Below are 18,768 nucleotides of genomic sequence, written 5' to 3'. Positions count from 1 at the left end.
GGCCCCTTTGTTTTGACCAACTTCTCCCATTTGGGATGGGTGTTTTTACCCAATGCCTGTACCCTCATTGTGTCTAGAAAGTAACTAACTTGCTTTTGATTTTGCAAGTTCACAGGCAGAAGGGACTTGCTCTGTCTCAGATAAAATTTTGGATTTGGACTTTTGAGTTAATGCTGGAATGAGTTAGGACGTTGGGGGAGTGTTGGAAGGGTGTAATTATGTTTTGAAATGTGAGGACATGAGATTTGGGCATGTCCAGGGCAGAATTATATGGTTTGGCTGTGTCCCCACCCAAATCTCATCTTGAACTGTAGTTCCCATTATCCCCACATTTTGTGGGAGGGACCAGATTGAAATAATTGAATCATGGGGGCAATTTCCCCCATTCTATTCTCATGATAGTAAGTTCTCACGAGATCTGATGGTTTTATAAGGGGCTTCCCCCTTCACTGGGCACGCATTCTTCTCTCTCCTGCCACCATGTGAAGAAGGATGTGTTTGCTTCCCGTTCTGCCATGACTGTAAGTTTCCTGAGGCTTCCCCAGCCATGCTGAACTCTGAGTCAATTAAACCTTTCCTTTATAAATTATCCAGTCTCTGGTATGTCTTTATTGAAAGCATGAGAACAAACTAATACATACAGAAAATAGGCATTTGAGATTTATACATGATATCTTCTGGTCCTTATGTTTACAAGGTGACAGCTTATAGAAACAAAGCATTTTTCAACTATAAAATTCCAAAATGATTTTATAAACAGCTAGATGATTCTTTTATCACCTTTGTAGAACCAGCGTCTAAAATATGACATAGAGGAAGGACTTTATCAATCTAAACATGGATATTGATCAGGCATGGTGGCTCATGCTTATAATCCCAGAACTTTGGGAGACTGAGGTGGGTGGATCACTTGAAGTCAGAAATTGGAGAACAGCCTGGCCAACGTGGTGAAACTGCATCTCTACTAAAAATGCAAAAATTACCCAGGTGTGGTGATGGGCACTATGAAAAGTAAAGTAGAGGTTCCTCTTCAAAGACTTTCCTCCCCATCTAATTAGGAATAATTAGTAACTTCTCTTAGAAGCAAAATTTATTCAAAGACCTTTGCTAATATTTTTAAATATCTGCTAGCCATAATAAATAAATCAATGTACTTTATGTTCTTAACTCCCACAATTTAGCCTAAATATCTGCCCTGGCATGCTTATACTGGTCCAAGCAAGTATTAGGTCATAGCTTGTTCCTATTCCTTATTTGAAGGTGTTTTTACCTTTCTCAGCATTCCAAACGTTACTTCCTCCTTCCTTTGTTCTCCTCTGCCTTTGCCTCTTTTAAAAGTTCTAAGTTGCTAGCCAATCAGGACAAATACACAATGTGAGGTCCTGTTCCAGCCAATGGAAACTGGACACAGCAGTAGGGTTGACGCATCAGGTTATAAATGACCCTGTCTCCTTTGTTTGGTGTACTCTTGTAGCAAAACTGCTGGCAAGTGTACCCTTTCTGCAGAAAGTAAAAAAAAAAGGGGCTTTGCTGAGGAAATTAAATGTACGTTCAAGTGTTATTTCTTTACTGCACTGGGGAGCAAGCATTCCTAGTAGCACCTCTAATCCCAGCTATTCCGGTGGCTGAGGCAGGAGAATAGCTTGAACCTAGGAGGTGGAGGTTGCAGTGAGCTGTGATCACACCACTGCACTCCAGCCTGAGTGACAGAGTAAGACTTCGTCTCAAAAAAAGAAAAAATGGATATTGCCTACTTCTATTATTTAACATTAAAATGACTTCAATATTTTAAATCTTTGGAAATAAGATTTTAGCTTGCATACGCAATAAACCCAATGAAAAAACTTAACTGTCAAGAAGCAAATCAATACTGGACATATGTCAAGTATTATTTTAGACACTAGGTATCTGACATCATTTCCATGGTTGGAAGAACTTTAAGGTAGTTTTTATGTTACCCCTCAGTCTGTTGTACAAGCTCAGTAAAATCAAATTCCCATAAGCTGTGGGTGAGACCCGTAAACACGAAAGAATATTCACCCCTTTAATTTGGTTACTTTATATAGCAAAAGCGATGAGATTGTGCTTGGTTTTCTCATATAACACCCACTTTTCCAAATGTTGACATAAATTGGGTATACTACAATGGAATTCAATTCTGCCACTAACTACCCAGAGTTAGCATAGATCCTACTAGTTAAAAGCTCAGTTCCAGAAGACTTCCAACATCTTGATGCCTGCTGCAAGTAGGAATTCCAGGGAACCCATACTTCTTCCAGGCCTACTGCAAATTTGGGAGTTTTCAAAACCTGACCTCAGATTTGATAATTTGTTCGATTAACTCACAAAACTTATAAAGGCACTATAATTATAATTACAGCTTTACCCTAAAGATGCAAATAAACAAACTAATAATGTGGTACATAAGGTGACATCCAGAAGGGTCCTGAGCACACAGAAGCTTCACTCCCCAGGGTAGCTGGGGTGTGTCAGATTCCTAGCAGGTAAATGTGTTCACCAACCTGCAAGCTTACCCAAATCTTTCCATTTAGAGTTGTTTTTTTTTCTTTCTTTCTTTTTTTTTTTTTTTTGCCGTGGTTTCATGACAAGTTTCATAGTTTCAAGTAGGCATAATCTAACCCTTGAGCTCGGTGCCCTGGCTCATGCCTATAATCCTAGAGACTCAGGAAGCTGAGATGGAAGTATCACTTGAGGTTACTAGGAGTTCAAGTCCAGTTTGACAACATAGTGAAACCTCATCTAAAAAAAAAGAAAGAAAGAAAACAAAAAGAAGAATACAAAAATTAGCTGAGTGTGCTCCTGTAGTCTCAGCTACTTAGGGGGGCTAAGGTAGGAGGATCACTTGAGCTGAGAAGTTTGAAGCTACAGTGAGCTATGATTGCAGCATTGCACTCCTGCCTGGAAAACAGAGAGAGACTCCATTTGACTGGAAAAAAAAAATAGAGAGAGAGAAAGAAGAGAAGAAAACAAAACAAAACAAAAAGAAAACAATTTCTAACCCTCTAATCTCTAGGTTGGTTTTCCTCATTGATGAACTGATGACTCCAGCCCCCATCCTGAAGTTATCTAGCCCCTATTCCAAAGAGTTGTCTCATTAACATACAAAACATACTGTTCTCACTCGGGAGATTCCAGGGGTTTTAGGATCTCTTTGCCTGGAATCAGAGGCAAAGCAAATATATTTTAATTATATTACAGATGGTCAATTCAGTGATTACATGACCTTGTACAGTCATGCACAGCATAACATTTTGGTCAACCATTGACCACATATACAATGATGGTCCTTTAAGATTATAATACCATATTATTATTGTACCTTTTCTGTGTTTAGATGTACAAATACTTATCATTGTGTTACAATTGTCTGCAGTATTCAGTACAGTAACAGTACTTAATACATTAACTTACTAGCAAGAAGCTCTACCATATAGCCTAGGTGCATAGTATGTTATACCATCTAAATTTGTTTGAGTATACTCCACAATGTTTACATCATAAAATCACCGAACAATGCATTTCTCAGATCATATCCTCATCATTAAGTTAAGCAATGCACGACTGTATAAGATTCTGTACTAGCAGACTACAGAGAGTATCCACCTGGCCTTGAAGCAAAGTCCCACCTCTGGAGAGGGCCATGTTGCATAGAATGGTGAGTGGGCTCCAGGATCTGAGTATGGCTCCAGTTGACAACTAATGAGAAAGCAGGAACCACTGTCTTTAACTGCAAGTAAGATGGAGCAAAAACCTTCTTAGGGGGCTGCAGTACCCCCAGCATGAAAATAAAGAAAAATCTTTAGTTCCATCAAGGGAAATTCCAGGCATCTAGCTAGCTCTGAGAAGTAAATGGGCAACTTGATAAACATATAGGAATAGTAGCTTAAAAAATAGCAAAGCATGCCAGGTGCAGTGGCTCACGCCTGTAATCTCAGCACTTTGGGAGGCTGAGGCAGGTGAATCACCTGACGTCAGGAGTTTGAGACCAGCTTGGCCAACATGGTGAAACCCCGTCTCTATTAAAAATTCAAAAACTAGCTGAGAGTGGTGGTGGGCACCTGTAATCCCAGCTACTCGGAAGGCTGAGGCAGGAGAATTGCTTGAACCTGAGAGGTGGAGGTTGCAGTGAGCCGAGATGGTGCCATTGCACTCTAGCCTGGGCAAGAAGAGCAAGACTCTGTCTCAAAAAAAAAAAAAAAAAAAAAAAAGCAAAGGAAGTTAGAATCATGGGAGGTTATTTCCTTATAGAAACTAAAGATAGTATCTTAACATACGCCCTTGAATTGTTTTTCAGAAACCTGGGCCCCCAACAAAAAGACCTGTTGGCATGTAGACCTCAGATAAGGGAGAACTGAGGACTGAGCTCTGATCACAATTCTTTTTTCTACTGTTCTTCCTGAGGGGCCTGGAGGAAGTCACGTCCACAAGCCAGAGCTAACCCTTTTTCTGCTGACCCCAAATTTTTAAACAAAGCTTCTCTTCCTTAACCAATTGCAAATCAGAAAATCTTCAAATTTGCCTAAGGCCTGTAAGCTTCTGCTTCAATATATCACAACTTTTCTTAGGCCAAACCAATGTATAAACTCTGTGTATTAATTTAGACTGTAACTTCTGCACTCCTGAAAATTTCCCCCGGCTTTGAAAACCCTTGCTTGTAAGCCAGCCAGGAATCTGGGTCTTGAACATGAGCTGTCTGATTCTCCTTGCTTGGTGCCCTGCAATAAATGCCTGACTGTTGTGGTGCAATTTGGATGTCAGTATTTTGCTTTGCTGCACGAATGAGGCCGACCTATGTTTGGTTCATTCACTAACACAAGGAAGTGGATTCTGCTAAAACACAGTGAGCTTACAACTGAATGCTGAGACTCTCTGATGAGATCATAGCTTGGCTGACATTTTTATTTTAGCTTGGTTGAGACTATAAGCAGAGAACCCTGCCCAGAATCCTTACTCAAGGAAACCGTGAGATAATAAATTTTCACTGTTTTAAGCCACTGTTTGTAATAGTTCCTTACACAACAACAACAATAATAATAATAACAAAAACTAATTCACTTGCTTTCATGGAACTTACAATGTATTAAGTGAGACACATTATGAATATCTGCCCAAAAAGTAAATAATACAATTTCAGAAAAATAAGTGCTTTGGAGTACATTAATATAGGTGAGGTGTAAGAGAAGGTGAATAGTGTCTCAATGATAGAAGTGTGGATACCAAAACACTATTAAACCCACCCAGTTTTTTCATACACAGTTCTGTTGGATGAACATAGAAATTGACCCTTCTGGGCTTTAAGCTTGAAACTTACGTTTGTTTTATCTGAGTTCCTTCCCCAGGAAAGGATCCCTAAGGCCTCTAAAAAAGTATTAAAAAAACCCGAAACTGACCAGATTATTGCATTCAGATGATGAGATGCCAGGACCCTCATTCATCATGATTGTTCCTTATCCTCCCCGAGTTCCCCACACAGTTACATTTCTTCCCTGCTATATAAACCTCTAATTGTGTTCAGTCAGGAAAATGGGTTTGTGACTGATCTCTCATCTCCTCAGCTGCATCACCTGATTAAAGCCTTCCTTTTTGGCAATGCTCATCCTCTCAGTCATTGGTTTTCTGTGCAGTGAGCAGCAGGACCTAGACTGAACTCCTGGTATTTTGGTAACAACTACAAGAAGGCTCAAGTTGCTGAAATTCAAGGGAAGTCAACACATTATAAGAAGAGCCAAGAGGGTACATGGCAGAGCAGAATTTGACACATTATAAGAAGAGCCAGGAGGGTACATGACAGAGCAAGAGGGTACATGGCTAGAGGTGTCATAAGGGAGTCTGCTAGGGGAGAGTCTGGACAGGAAGGAAAGGTTCAGACAATGAAAGATCATGGCAGTCATTCATTTCTACATTTTGAAACTTAATAATCTATTTTTTATCATTTTAAAAGCATTGACCATTTTTGAGAGATAATTTCTGTAGCTTGTTCAGTGTTTTCAAACTCTGCTAATACACTTATTTTTCTAACTAATCTTCAGTTAATTTTGATGATGTATTTTATTTGTACACAGTGGACTATTTAATTGTTGTACCCAACTTTACATGTAATTGTACACTGAGCTCCAATTATCTGTATATAATTGGGAATCAAAGCCTGTGAGTGACATTTCGTTTTCTGGGTGATCTTTGGAATTAATTAACATTGATACTGTGTTTCTGATTTTCTATGCATTAGCGTTATGCTTGGGTCATCAGAGATTTATTCTTATTCTACTTTGTGGTTATCTTGTATTTAACAACTCTATGCAGCTGATCTCTAATTGAATCAATTGCTATCATTTCATCATAATAAAATAATCATCAGTAACAGGGTGTGCTGGAGCTACTGGCGTGCATTGGCTTACAAGAGACCACCACGGACATTCTTTCCCAACTCCCTTATCAGTGGTTCCATGTTGCGAGTTTGAAATTGTCAACAGTGGAAATAGTTGTATCACAAAATCAGCAAACATTACAATAATAGGTTTTGTTTCCTCAGAAAGATAGACATTTTACTAGCATACCAGTGATGAGATACCACCTTTCCGTATGTCAGTTTATAAAAATTCCAACATGAGACCTTCTTTAAATCTTACTGGCTTGTCTTGACTTTCTGTGACTCATAAAAGAAATTCTTGAAAAAAAAACTTTGTTTTGATTGCAATTTATTCCTATATAGTTATTTACATGTATATTTTAGTAATTACAATTAATGTAATAAAATTTAATTTATATGTATAAGAAGTTAATTAAACAATAGCTTATTCTGGATGCTGAAATTAATATAGACTAATCACATTCAATTACATTCACTAATTAGAATTTCTCTTCATATCAACATCCTCCTATTCCTCAAATAAATTATAATTTAGGGACACAGTATAGCTTTCTGCTGGTAGGTAATTTTTGGTCACAAAATAAAAAGTTGTCACTGCCATAACATTTTCTCATCCTATTAACTGCAAAGAAATATATGCCCAGCACCATATCTAAGCACAAGGGAAAAATGGAGAACAACTACTTCTTTCCCCACAGTGTTTAATTTTGTCAGAGGATAAAATTAAAAAGTAAAACAAAAAACACATTTTAAATACCTTGATAACAAAAATAGGATTATATTTGTATCTTATTGAAAAACAATACGTAATTAAATAAAAAGTAATGTAATAATTATTTCTGCATTTTAAAACATTTTATGTATGGAGCATAAGCATAAATAACCAAAAATATAAGGCTGGGATATGTATAATATGGATTTATTTAATTGCAACTTTTTTATAATAGCTTATTTTCCTCTCCAAATAATCATGAGTTGCACTCATTTATATATTTTCACTCCAAATATCCAACTTTTTCTAGAAATTTCTGGTATGCCAGTTACCTGTACCAATTTCTTTCTAGGAAAACAATAAGAAGAATCAGATTGTAACTTTTATTCTGCAGCCAACTCAATCATCTAGAGTTTCATTTTCCTCCCTGGCTACACCAACTTCTGTTATTTCTGATAGGAATGAAACTCTTCAATGCCTTTGGAATGAGCAGTGCAAGCAATTGGGTGGCATTTAATGTACAAGACCAATTCATAAGCCATTTTACACAGGTTCTGTTCCTTTTTCTCAGATTCTTAAAATACACTTGGTTGTTTACCTCACAAAAGAGGATAAACATTTTGTCAGATTTTTGATGACCATTAAAATTCTCATACTAATACCACTGATTATTTTATATGCTCCAAATAAATAAGCATTACTTATTAAAGTATATGAATGTTCTTCATAGTGTTTATCAAGTCAAATTAAATATTCTATACAATACTCTTTGTTTTTCCTTAAACATTTAATCATTTTACTTCTCAGATTAAGATTATTTTGAGAGCAATTCAAGATATAAATTGACCTTTTTGTTTTATCCTAAGGGGAAAAAAAAGAAGCAAATCAAAATGATAGTTATTTCTTAGAACTGTTTAATGCAACGCTTTGTATTTTGTTTTTACTCTATATTTAGAGTAATGAGATGAAATAAACACTAATTTCAAAATTGGATAACTAGAAAATTTAAGTATATTCTTACTAGGCATTTGCTGGCACATGTTTAACAATAAAAGTGTAAACTAAAACTAGAACACCTGAAAATATAAGACATACTATTGATGAGTTTGAAAGCAACATATATTTTTCCAAGCACACCTGTGGCTTGATATTCAATATTAATTGCCAATAAGTGTGCATAACTTCAGTCTTAATTATTAATTTAGGTAATAATACAATTTAACATTAATGAGAGGGTATAATTGAAAATGAAAGGGAGTGCTACAACAAAAATAAGTATACATTTGTCATATTACGTCACTAAATGACAATGTGGTTTATAAAATTTTTTATTTTATTTTTATTTTTTCTTAGAGACAGGGTCTCACTATCTTGCCCAGGGTGGTCTCTAACTCCTGGCCTCAAGCAGCCTTCCTGCCTGGTTCACCCAAAGTGCTGGGATTACAGGCGCGAGCACCATGACCAGTTGACAATGTAGTTTTAATATCATACCGTGGTTCCTAATTGATTTGGAATTTTATTCCTAACCCCTCTTTTTGTCCAAATTATTTTCTTATGCTTTTCAAATTAAGATTTTTATATAATTTAGATCATTTAAGAATATTTTATCACGAATCCTATATCACAGAGGATTACATATATTTTAGGTAAAGTGAATAATTTCTACCAAAACACACACAGATAGGTATATCATCTGTATAATGTTATGATATTCTTCTTTAAGCTTTATATAGGCAAATAATAGGATTCCATATACTTAGAAAAATACTTGTCATATGCTTAGTATAGTTATTGAATGAATAAATACAAACTCCTCTGTTTAGACTTTTATTACATCTATTGGTCAATTTTTCCATTCTTTTTTAGTGGTACATGTCTTATAAAAGTTCTCTATGGAGGCTGGGCATGATGGCTCACGCCTGTAATCCCAACACTTTGGGAGGCCAAGGCAGACCGATTGCGAGGTCAGGAGATCGAGACCATCCTGGCCAACACAGTGAAACCCTATCTCTACTAAAAATACAAAATTAGTTGGGCGTGGTGGCAGGCACCTGTAGTCCCAATTATTCGGGAGGCTGAGGCGGGAGAATGGCGTGAACCCGGGAGGTGGAACTTGCAGTGAGCCGAGATCGCGCCACTGCACTCCAGCCTGGGCAAGAGAGCGAGACTCCGTCTCAAAAAAAAAAAAAAAAAATTCTCTATGGAACAAAAAATTATTGAAGAATGAATTAGGAAATGAAACAGGTAAAACAATCTGAATGAGTGAGAACATATTTCACGACATTCGTGACAGTCATTCACTGAATGACAATATATTAAGATATCAATTCTCTTCAAGTAAAACTTTTATCGCAGTGATCTTCCAATCAAATTCCCAGTATATTTAGTTTTGGGATTTGATCCTTTGAAAATTTAATCTGGAGAAACAGTGTGTAAATATAATGTAAAGAATTTGATATTCTTTCCAATTTGCAAACCTACTATAAGTTTAGTGAATTGAAATTTTGTCATATTACTTATCCATGTTTCTTATTATGAATTAATATTTAATGGTTTCTACCTAATATGTATGGATCTTTTCATAACACTTTCGGATGCTGGTAAATCTTTTTACCTATTTTTTATTCATCTTATTATTCATATTATTAACTTCCTTCATTAGTTCTAATGATATTTTTCAGTTGTTTCTCTTCGATTTTTCTGGGTAAAAATTATACGCAAATAATTTTAATTTACTTTTCTTATTTGGAGTATTTTTTCCTCATTTTTTATATATTCACATTACTCAACCTCTTTCTGCCTGAACTACTATATTTTATAACAATTTTGTTAGGTAGTAACTTTGTCTTTTTTTTTTACTTTAAGTGAAAGGTTTTAATTGCCAATCTACATGATATATTTATTGTTAATTTCAGGTAGTCTTAAGAAATTTGTTCATTCCAGTTAAATAAAATATTTTTGTTTTTCTTTAAAATCAATGTAAAACTTTATTAAATCCATATATCAATGTGACCAGGAATTTCTTCTTTACTCCTTTAATTTGGTGAGATACAGTAACATATTTTCTATGAAATAAGTATAACTTATTCTCATAATAAAAACTACCCGGCTTTATTAAGTGTCTTACTTTTTGAAATAATGAGATGTATATGCTTGATAATATTGTTAAAAATTGTGGCTTCTACTTTGCCTAGTGTAAGTAATGGTAAAAACTGCAATTACTTTTGCACCAACCTAATACAATTGGTCTGTGATTGTGTTTTGTGATATCCTATTTTGATATCACTAGTATGATGATTTTTTCCCTCAAAATATTTGTAAGAGATACTGGCTTTTATATAATTAATAGTTTAAGTCAGCAGTTTCCACCTGTTTTGGCATCAGAGACCAGTTTCGTGGAAGACAATTTTTCCACGGATGTTGGGGGGACAGTTTTGGGACGATTCAAGCATAGCACATTTATTGTGCATCTTATTTCTATTATTATTACATTATAATATATAATGAAATAATTATACAACTCATCATAATGTAAAATTAGTGGGAATTCGGAGCCTGTGTTCCTGCAACTAGATGGTCCCATTTGGGGGTGATGTGAGACAGTGGCAAATCATCAGAAGTTAGATTCTCATAAGGAGCGCGCAACCTAGATCCTTTGCATGTGCACTTTAGAAGAGGGTTCACACTCCTATGAGAATCTAATGCCATCACCGATGTGACAGCGGGCAGAGCTCAGGTGGTAATGCCAGCAGCGATGGGGAGCGACTGTAAATACTGATGAAGCTTCTTAGTTCGCCTGCCACTCACCTCCTGCTGTGCAGCCGGTTCTTAACAGGCCACAGACTGGTACTGGTCCATGGCCCCGGGGACTGGGGACTCTGATTTAAGTAACATAATATATCTCATATGCTTAATAAAATATTTGTGTAAAACATTTTGGACTGCTGACATTTTAGATAAAATCATTTTAGCGAAAATAGAGAAAGAAGACGTTTTAGAGAAAATCTGCTTTCTGAAGTGATACTATGTTTATTGGTTAAATAAGAATTATTCCTATTTTCTCTTTAAACCTTTCTTCAGATTTTTTTCCATTTATTCTGTAGTTTTAGATTGATAATAAGAAAAAGCTTTGAAACAATTCTCTTTATATTTTATATCCATATTTTATATACTTATGTCAAATTTCTCAGGAGCAGAAGGCGAGGGGAGAATTCCTGTGCAAATGATTTATCAAAGAACTGCTCTCAAGAGTAATTCTAAAGGGAGTAAAGCAGGACAGAGGAAGAGGAAAGGAACTGAGCAAGCGTATATCTTGAAATGTCTGCTAGCATCCTTCTCATGGAGAGCTCTGCAGCATGAGTAATACCTGAGGTTGTCCCAGTGCCAGGCAAGCAAGGTATTTTCATACTTCTATACCACTCTATCTTTGGTCAAAACTACCATGGAGGATAGGTGAAGGGGTACAGTTCGGAGGAGAAGGCTTCATAAACCCCAAGCACATATCTAAGTATTTGGGAAATTTTCTGGAAGACATCACAGCTGAAATATTTAACCTGTACCCAGCACAGATAATCAGAGGGTGTCTGGGGAACACAGAGAGTGTCTGCTATAACTACATACTTTAATCATAACTTCACAAAGTTCCGCTAATTCGTTGCATTTTTAAAAGTCCTGTGCCATGTCTATTATATATGAGAATTACTGATGGAATGAGGATTAAGAGCTGAGTTGAGATGGAGAAAGTTGACCAGCCATGTGTCAAGAGTAGTTGAATGAAACAACAAACCAAATGACAGCAACAGTTGAGCCTTCAATCATTGTGATAGTATAAGCAAGAAGAGAAATGATCAGATCCCCAAATCTTCCCTTTCTCCCACAAAATCATTTAGGGTCAGATATGTCAGCATCAATAAGGGAATTATCTCACTGCCAAGGAAGCCTTCAAAACAAAAGGTTTTTGTTTTATGGACCTTGGAATCTGAGAGGGGGAGAGAAGGAGAAGAGTTAGGTGTGGCAAAGTACGGAGTACTGAGTGGCAGTGAAGGAAAGTATTTCCATGTCCCTTCCCATTGTTTCATAAAAAGATCTCAGTAGAGGCACGTGGGGAAGTTTTTGGTCATAGACCCCAAATAAAGAAGCCTCTGAAAGGATGTGGGAATAGAGATGGCTTTACTAGAAATGCAGATATGCAAAGAGCATGGCCTACCAAAGTGACCTGAGTCCTTTACTGCAATTCCCTTTAGAGACCTACCAGGCACGGGCTGTGCATCAAGTGTGGGATGGGAGGACAGTTTTGCCCATGAGACTTGTGAGATAAAACATTTGTAACTGCCTATCATTAAGCCTGAAAAGCCACACATAAGATTTTACCTGGAGACAGACTCTTCAATGAGAATATATTTGTTAAAAATGCTGATTCTTAGGCCCCCAAATTCAATAACTTTGTGTGTGTACACACACACATATATTATTAAAAATGAATGGTCATATTAGTTTTAGACTATATTATTAAACTACTGTTGCTGAATACAAGGTAAGATTATCAAATAATGTAGCATCACATATACAGACACACCAACATTGGCTAACAATAACTTTTACATGTGAAGTTGTAGGTAATTATTTTATTATAATCCTAATAACTCAAAATAGTTTGTAAAACAAGTTGTAATAATTGTGTTCAACATCTGTGTTTCATTTTGGAGAAAATATTCTTTCTTAGTGATAGCCAAATTATTATTACATCTTTGAAAATACACACAAAAAAATGTGCAGATGTGGTCTGAATTACTGAATCCACGTATCAATTTTAAAATTTTATTCTTGCCTAGAATCTTTTTGAAAAACTCCCAGCACACACTTAAAATATACAGTATATAAACACTTGGATTGGGATGCTGGCCGTACTGAATTTTCATATACAAGTATTTGTTTGAATACTTGCTTTAATTATTTTGTGCATATATTTAGTAGTACAGTTAATGAGTCACATGGCAGTTCTATATCTAACATTTAGAGAAACTGCAAAACTGTTTTCCATAGCTACTGAACAACTTTACATTCCAATCAGGAATGCATTCCAATTTCTCACATTCTTGCCAACACAGTTTTTTTTTCTGACAATAATAATTATTATTATTGCTATCCCATTGTGTAGCAGTATCTCATGAAGATTTTTATTTGCATTTATATTTCTCTTCTGACTGATGATGTTGAGCACCTTTGCATGTGCTTCTTGGCTATTTGTATATCTCTAGAAAAACCTCAGTTCTAGTCCTTAGACCATATTTTCATTGAGTTTTCTTGCATTTTTGTTGTTGAGTTATAAGAGTTCTTTATATACTAGATACTGGACCCTTATCATATATGAGTCTAATATGATTTACAAATATTTTCTTCTATTGTATAGGTTGTCTTTTCACCTTCTTGATAGTGTTTTTTGAAACATTAAAGTCTGATAAAGTCCAATTCATCTATGTTTTACCTTTTGTTGCCTATGCTTTTAGTGTTATTTCTAACACAGAACTCCCCATTTGTATGAACTATCATGTCCTCAGTCCACATGGCCATCACCAGTGTTGTGTTCATATAATGGGACAGCTAACTGGTCAAAATATGTAAACCGGCCGGGCATGGTGGCTCACGCCTGTAATCGCAGCACTTTGGGAGGCCGAGGTGGGTGGATCAGGAGGTCAAGAGATAGAGACCATCCTGGCCAACATAGTGAAACCCCATCTCTAGTAAAAATACAAAAATTAGCTGGGCATGGTGGCGTGAGGCTGTAGTCCCAGCTACTCAGGAGGCTGAGGCAGGAGAATCACTTGAACCTGGGAGGCAGAGGTTGCCGTGAGCCGAGATCGCCACTGCACTCCAGCCTAGTGACAGAGCGAGATTCTGTCTCAAAAAATATATATATATTATATATATTCATATAATTATAAATATATTATATATTTAAATTATATGTATATTAGATATATTTATATAATTATAAATCTATATTAGATATATTTATATAATTATAAATCTATATTAGATATATTTATATAATTATAAATCTATATTAGATATATTTATATAATTATAAATCTATATGAGATATATTTATATAATTATAAATCTATATGAGATATATTATATAATTATAAATCTATATGAGATATATTATATAATTATAAATCTATATGAGATATATTATATAATTATAAATCTATATGAGATATATTATATAATTATAAATCTATATGAGATATATTATATAATTATAAATCTATATGAGATATATTATATAATTATAAATCTATATGAGATATATTATATAATTATAAATCATATGAGATATATTATATAATTATAAATCTATATGGGATATATTATATAATTATAAATCTATATGAGATATATTATATAATTATAAATCTATATGAGATATATTATATAATTATAAATCTATATGAGATATATTATATAATTATAAATCTATATGAGATATATTATATAATTATAAATCTATATGAGATATATTATATAATTATAAATCTATATGAGATATATTATATAATTATAAATATATATGAGATATATTTATATAATTATAATTGTATATTAGATATATTTATAATTATAATTATATATTAGATATATTTATATAATTATATATTAGATATATTTATATAATTATATATTGGATATATTTATATAATTATATATTAGATATATTTATATAATTATATATTATATATTTTATATACATATATATATATATATACCTCAGTCTGGGTCAATATGTGTGTGTCATGGCATTTTGACTTGAGTTTGAGTACATAACACTCTTACTAGCAATGTCAGAAGGTATGGGATACAAAATTATAATCTTGTTGATAGATGCATTTCCTACCCCATGGAGAACATCTGCTGTTAAAATCAAACTAATATGAGAAGAAACTCAGAGAGACGATGCCTGAGATACAGTTCTGATTACTCAAGCCTCAAGTTACAGTGCCCCTGATGCCCACTTCTGTCTCTCAGCTTCATTTTAGTAAAATTGTTTGATACTAAGTTCAATGTCTTAGAAAGTTCTTGTTTCTTTATTTTTAAGCTAAGTCATTTTGAGATTTCTTCCCGTTCATGCAAATGAGTCTAACTAATACAAAGGTAATTTGAGATACATAGAGCATTAAAATGGAAAATGATGCTTAATCAACCAAATTACCACTGCATTGATTTTATTTATCCTGTAAGTTAAATAATTAGACTCACTTCCTTGTCTCCTCACCAAGAACCGCCCTCTCGTCACTCTAAATTTCATGTGTTCAATATCATGCTTCTTTTTTCCCCTTAAATACATCTTCTGCTTCTGAATTTCTCCAAACTTATATTTTAACCCTCAAGGATCACACATCCTAAGTACCCAAGTTTTATGTTCTTTCCCTTAATTAGTTACTTAAACATTGCCTGTTTTTTCAATTGTATAAGGATGCTCATTGTTTTAGTGATTTTTAAATTTGATTTTAATAAATAATAACCTAGCAAGACTAGCTCAAGAAAGCAGAAATTTATATGTCATAGACTAGAAAATGTTATTGATCTTTAAGTTCAAGAAATATAAAGCTGCATGACATAGGGAATGGATAATCACAAGCAAAAATTACCCAGCCTTTTCTGCACAGATTCATCTTCTCCAATCTTTACTTTTCTTTCTATACCTTTTCTACCGTAATGTTTCCTTCTTCATAATAGTGAAACTTGTTCCCTTGCAGACTCTCCAACAGCTCAAATCTGTTACCTAAAACAGCACAGAATAATATCCAAAAATGTAAAGACTAAAAATAATGCACTTTTATTATCTCAGAGTTTCTGTAGGTTGTGAGTCCAGTTGTGGCTTAGCTGTGTCCTCTGTTTCAAGGCTGCAATCAAGGTGGGGGTCAGGGCTGGGGTTGCATCTGAAGGTGCAAATAGGGAGGAAGTAACCCCTAAGTTCGCACATGTGTCTGTTGGCAGGATTTATTTACTCAGGAGGTGTTGGACTGAGGACATCAGAGCTTTTATTTTTTAATAATATTTATAATATTTTTGGCTGCTGAACATAGGTCAGCCTTATTTATGTTACATGAGCAGCTTCTTTTAACATGGCAGTTTGCTTCAACAAAACAGCAAAAGAGTTTGTCAGTCCTGTGTATACACACACACACACGCACACACGCACTGTGCTGACACACTGTTATGTCAGAGCATTTATACATTGTTTTCTATATTTTCTGTGTATATATATATATATATACACACTATAGATATATATTTGTATATTGTGTGTGTATATATGTGCTTGAATACAAAACAATATACCTATATTTTATATATAAACACTGCATTTAGATAAGCTATACATATATATATATATATACACGTGTATAGCTTAAACGTGGAAGTAAAACACCATAATTTTTGCCATATTCTATTCATCAGAAGTAACTCAACAAGTGCAGCCAGCTTGAAAGGGAGTGGTAAATACACAAGGTCATGAATCCTAGGAGGTGAAAATCACAGAAGCCTATCTTAGAAGACTATCTCCACAGTATTATTATTGTTGTATATTTTATGTTAACTTTTCTCATTTATTTATTCATTAAATCAAAAGATACTTATTGAGTTACTGCTACATATCAAATAGCATGTTGGGATTTGGAAAATCAAGAAGGAGTTATTTATACATGATGCTTGCCTGAATGCAGTTTACATTCTTGTCTGGAAATAAAAATTCCAAAGAAACAAGTGAAAAAAAAGCAATTAAAATAACACCTGTATAAAAAAACTAAAGAGACTGGTCCGGACAGTGAAGCAATCCTAGTTTCTATAGGAAAATGCAATATAATTAGAGGCCGGAAGTTATTTTGAAGAATCAGGAGAGAAAAACCAAAGGGAAGGAGATGGAAAAGTGTTTCCTTGGAAGTTAAACAGTACGTTTGATAAGCTGGAAGAAAGATATAAACTAAACTTTGATGTCATGAAGAAGGATCTGTGTTGCTGAAACCCAGTAAACAACTCAGGAAATGAATCGAGTTAGATTAGCCAACTGGACTTACTTGCCTCTAAATGCTCTAGTAAGAAGTGTAGATCTTACTGTTGGTAATTTGAACATTATTAAACAGGAAAGTCACAGGAAACCATTTTTTAGACAACATTAATCTTTTAAGGCACAGCGTTTATAACAGAGCATGATTTATATCATACATTGTCAAAACATATAGATCATTTCCCTCTGATGTGATATGTACACTGTTGAGCCCAATACCATGTGAAGAGTTTTTAAAGATAATTTTAAACACTTTCACTCCTTCAACCACCTCCAGTAACTCTACGCTGCATTTTATTATATAAATTATGTTTATGGGGCAATTAACAGTATCAAAGTAAGAAAAAATAATGTACTTACATGTGCGTATGTTCATCTATTTTACATGAGGTTTAACTTCTGAAGTAAGTGTGTAGTTTAGCTTATGGATATTTCTGTTTCGTTACAGAAATACTTCAAAATTCAACTCTTGAAATACTACTTGCCATCATTTTATGGACTAAATGGAATGAGTTGATCTTAATATCCACGTTTTAAGTGCTCTCATCACAAGTTAGCAATGAGACTGAGATAATAGACTTCTTAGAGATGAGGGCTTTGCAATAAGTTATTTTGTTCGCTGTCATGCTCCCAGAAAAAAAATATGAATAGTGTTACACTACACTAACAGAGCAAATTGTAGAACATATTAGACTGCAATACTATTGCTGAATCTAATCTTAAATCATGAAGTGTGGTGTGGGGGAGTGGTCTGTTTTCATGTTGAAATAATGTTTTATTTTTGTGGTTTTTAGCTGAGAGCTTTCTTTGTGCTATTTTGGCCATTCTGATTATTGTTGAGCCAGTAGGAGTATCTGCAGAAAACAAAATAGATCCATGTTTAGATTTTTGTATTTTATTTTCAGGCAGCATATAGCTGGGTCTTTTTATCTATTAAGCCACTCTGTGTCTTTTAATTAGTGAATTTAATAGATTTATATTCACAGTAATTATTAATTGGTAAGGACTTACCACTGTCTTGTATTATATGTTCCCTGGGTGTTCTTTAGATCTGTTATTCCTTTCTACCACGCTTGCTGTCTTCCTTTGTGATTTGATGATTTATGTTAATGGCATGCTCTGATTCTCTTCTCTTTATCTTTTGTGTATCTATTATAGGTTTTTTCTTGGTGATCATAGCAGTCCATTTTAGGCTATAACAACTAACCTTTATTAAAGACATCCTCCCATTTTATATTTTTGATGCCACAATCTACATCTTATATATCTTGTACACATTTTGCCTTGTATATCTCAGCAAATTATCATAGATATAGTTATTTGTAACAGTTTTGTCTTTTAGCCTTTATACTAGAGATATGTGATTTACATACTCCATTACAGTATTAGAGTATTACCAATTTGGCAATATATTTACCTTTGCAGGTAAGTTTTTTCTTTCCTATATTTTCATCTTTTAATTAGTATTTATTAATTTATTATTATTATTGTGACAAGATCTCCTTGTTGCCCAGGCCTGGAGGGCAATGGCACAATCTCAGCTTACTGCAACCTCTACCTCCCACTGATCCCTCCACTTCAGTCTCCAGAAGAGCT

The sequence above is a fragment of the Pongo pygmaeus genome, chromosome 22 (genome assembly GCF_028885625.2).
Source record: "Pongo pygmaeus isolate AG05252 chromosome 22, NHGRI_mPonPyg2-v2.0_pri, whole genome shotgun sequence".
Taxonomy (NCBI): Eukaryota; Metazoa; Chordata; class Mammalia; order Primates; family Hominidae; genus Pongo; species Pongo pygmaeus.
This window is presented reverse-complemented; position numbering follows the sequence as displayed.